The sequence below is a fragment of the Lotus japonicus genome, chromosome 1 (assembly GCF_012489685.1).
Source record: "Lotus japonicus ecotype B-129 chromosome 1, LjGifu_v1.2".
Lineage (NCBI taxonomy): Eukaryota > Viridiplantae > Streptophyta > Magnoliopsida > Fabales > Fabaceae > Lotus > Lotus japonicus.
In genome coordinates, this window is record NC_080041.1 from 14848440 (window position 1) to 14851748 (window position 3309).

A 3309-nucleotide genomic window follows, 5' to 3' on the forward strand; every position below is an offset into this window, starting at 1 on the left:
TTTGCAGCGCCGCTAAATTCGGTGGGGAGCTTTGTGTGCATCGATAATAAAACGTTACAGAAAAAGAGATTGGATCATGAGAGAATTCTGATAGGGACATGTGAGCTTCTTTTCCAGCAGGTCTCACTAGACGTCATGGTTGATTGCATGATTGTACCGGTGTTGCTTGAAAAAGATGGGTTGTTCGTGTACTCTCCTATTGGGAGTAGAGAGGAGGCAGCATCTGTGTCCGATGTAGAGGAGACAACATAAGGATTTAGCGCAAGACAAGAAGGAAGGTTGGGAGACGAAAAATTGAATAGAGATACTTCAGCGGCGGCGAGTGGGTCGCGGAAACAAGGATCCTTCGTTGAGGATGAGGGGCTTTCAGCGACTATTGTTGAGTATCAAAATTATGCCATTATAGAACAAGCTGCGGTGGTGGGAGACAACATAGATCTGTAACGTTCACATGAGTCCTCCCTCTAAGAAGAACATATCAGTTAATATGTTTTAATGATGACAAAAACTATGAAGACCATGACATAAAGCTATGAAGACCAGGAGAAGTCAAAGAAGATATGAAGACCTGGTCAAAGGACAATGATAAAGCTTCACCTTAAGGACAAGAGAAGGTCGACATGAAGAATATGAAGGTCAAGAAAAATCAAAAAAAGAAGAAGACGGAACAGACCAGGTCACGACAAGGTCAAGACGAAGCTCAAAGAGGAAACATCGAAGACTTGAAGTCAAAGGACAAAGCATTGAAAGACAATGCAAACATTCAAGACCAACTAGAAAAAGTCCATAGTACAACATTGTTCGTAAGTTCAACAAGTCTAAGTCTGCAAGCTTGAAATAGACTAGATTGTTCGCATTCCCCTAGTAGACCTAAATGTTGAGGATGCTCTGGTTTGGGCAGCTACTGAGATTGGTTTCCTCTCTGTTCAGTGGTTGCTGTCGCAGGATATTCAGTTGGTGTCGTCGCCGTGCCGCATGAGGCTGTTGTCGTTCGTCGTTCTGTAACTTCTGTTTCCCCTCTGTTTAGTGGTTGCCGTCACCGAATATTCAGTGGTTGTCGTCGCCGTGCCGCTTGTGGCTGTCGTCGTCCACAGTCCGGTAAATCAAGTTCTGTTTCCCCTCTGTGTAGTAATTGATTTAGGTTGATTAAGGGAAGGGTAGGGACTTTCTCTTGGTTTTGTGCAGTTTCCATCGCACAAAATTAGGGTTATTGACACCACCAGGTAATTTGTGGAGTTTCTTCTTGACTAGGTAATTTATAATTGATTTTGAGATTGACCAAAATTGGGCTTCAAATTGATAATTGATTTAGGGATTGATCAAATTAGGGCTTCAAATTGCTAATTGATTTTACATTTCTCCATTTTGTTTTGGATATTACTATATTTACAAGAACAAAGTTGAGACATTTTTCTGATATTAAGCTTGGGATATCCATTCCTGGTGGAGGATAAACCAATGGCTTGCTTATTGCAGATGGTGACAAAAATGACTATAATTGGTGCGTAGTCTTTTTGTCCTCTTAATTTTAGCTTGTTAAATCATGTTTGTGTTATATGGTCCAATTTAATGATTCTTTGCGATTGTGTTTCTTTCACATGAAGAATGCACCAATTTGTGGAACAATAATTCTAGTTTCTTTGTCACAAAGCTTAAGACCTTGATGTGCATAAGTTGATTTGTAGAATTCACTGTTTGTTTTACTGATGCCACATGTCTGTTTTATTCATTAAAAGGGTTATTGACACCACCAGACACGCCAAATTGCGAATTGTGCCATACATGCTTGTATATGCATCGATTTTCATTGCTAGTATGTTAACATTTCTCTTTACAAAATACTTATTTAGGGTGTCTACTGTGTTCATTTTATGGCTTGTCCCAGATCCAGTATCTTGCTATGTTCGACTGTTTGAGATGACTATAAGAACAACAAGCAAGGATAAAGGTTCTTTTATGTAAGACAACAACTAGTTCGGCGCTGCCGCTACGGAAAACCCGCCACTCTACGGCCTCCATCGTCGCAGTCGATGGCTTAGCCTTGCCCAGGCTCCACAAAAATCCTGGCTCCGCCTCTGGGAATCTTAAGAGTTGTTTGCATCTTCCACAGCTTCTCCAAATGAGGTATGACATAAGCTTTGGAGTCTGAAAATAATGTCACGCCACACTCTGGAGGGTAATTCGTGGGGTGATTCTAGTTCAAGAAAATCTTTGCAGGAAAGGCGTCCAGTACCCAATTTTCTGTCCCTGGTGCTTAGTAGTGGCTGAGTGAGTGAGTCTTGCTCTTCCAGATTGTGCTTAGTGTAAGGGTGTTTGGTTTGCTTCTGTGATGGGTTTAGTGCGGGAGGGTGAGCCTGACTTGTCTATCTCGGCCTGGATTTCAGAGCTGATTATGAGAGGCTTGTGGGAGGTTGCAGAACAATGTTGTGTGTTGTTGTATCGCATGTGGAAGAGCTGAAACCTGCTTTGTTTTGAGGATGTTCAATCCTCGGTGGAAGAGGTGGTTAATGGTGCTACTCACGAGTTGTATGATTTCCAAAACGCTTGTGTGCAGACGGAGGCTCAGGCGGATGGGGGCCATTCCCGACAGGATCTTAGATGGATGCCACCTGCAACGGGTCTCTTGAAGCTCAATTCAGATGCAGCGAGAGTCGAGAGGATATGGGGTATTGGGACGTTGATTAGAGATATCAAGGGTAATGTGGTTGTGGCTAGTATCAAAAAGAAAGAGATAGAGTTTGGACCTTCGGTAGCAGAAGCTATGGGCTTTCAGAACAGGCTGAAGTTGGCGATTCCAAAGGGTGTTCAATAGTTGTCTGTGGAATTTGACTGCCTCGGTGTGATTAATGCTATTCTTGGTGTGTCAAGCCATAATTCTTATATGGCACTCATCGTAGCTGACATAAAGAAGCTTGCATCTTCCTTTCTGTTTGTTTCCTTTATGCGTGTGCCTAAGGAGGCTAACAAATTGGCTCATTGTTTGGCCAATTTTTTTTACTTATAATGAGGACATTGTTTGGTCCTCTTCTGATTTTCCGTCCTTCTTCCATGCTTATACTTTGTCGGATATTCTTTCGCATATTTTCTAATAGAATTTTTCCTATTTCCGTCGGAAAAAAAAAAGAATGCTAATAACTTTTGGATTTTGAGATGGTTCTATTTTCAGTATTTTGAATTAAATTCAATATATTATTATTAAGGCTTAAATGCACTTTTGGACTCCCAAGTTTACATTTTTTGCGATTGTTGACCCTGATCTTATTTTTCTACGAATGGAGACCCTAATATTTCAAAATGTTGCACCGTTTA

General features: G+C 41.3%; 1 long non-coding RNA gene across 1 annotated transcript; it reads left to right on the forward strand.

Annotated features, from left to right (window-relative positions):
• Window positions 1–431: 431 nt before the first annotated feature.
• On the forward strand, window positions 432–3109 carry LOC130733786 (uncharacterized). Its single transcript, XR_009017626.1, has 3 exons — window positions 432–803; window positions 931–1098; window positions 1886–3109. It is a non-coding gene; the product is annotated as an uncharacterized LOC130733786 (long non-coding RNA).
• Window positions 3110–3309: the final 200 nt, after the last annotated feature.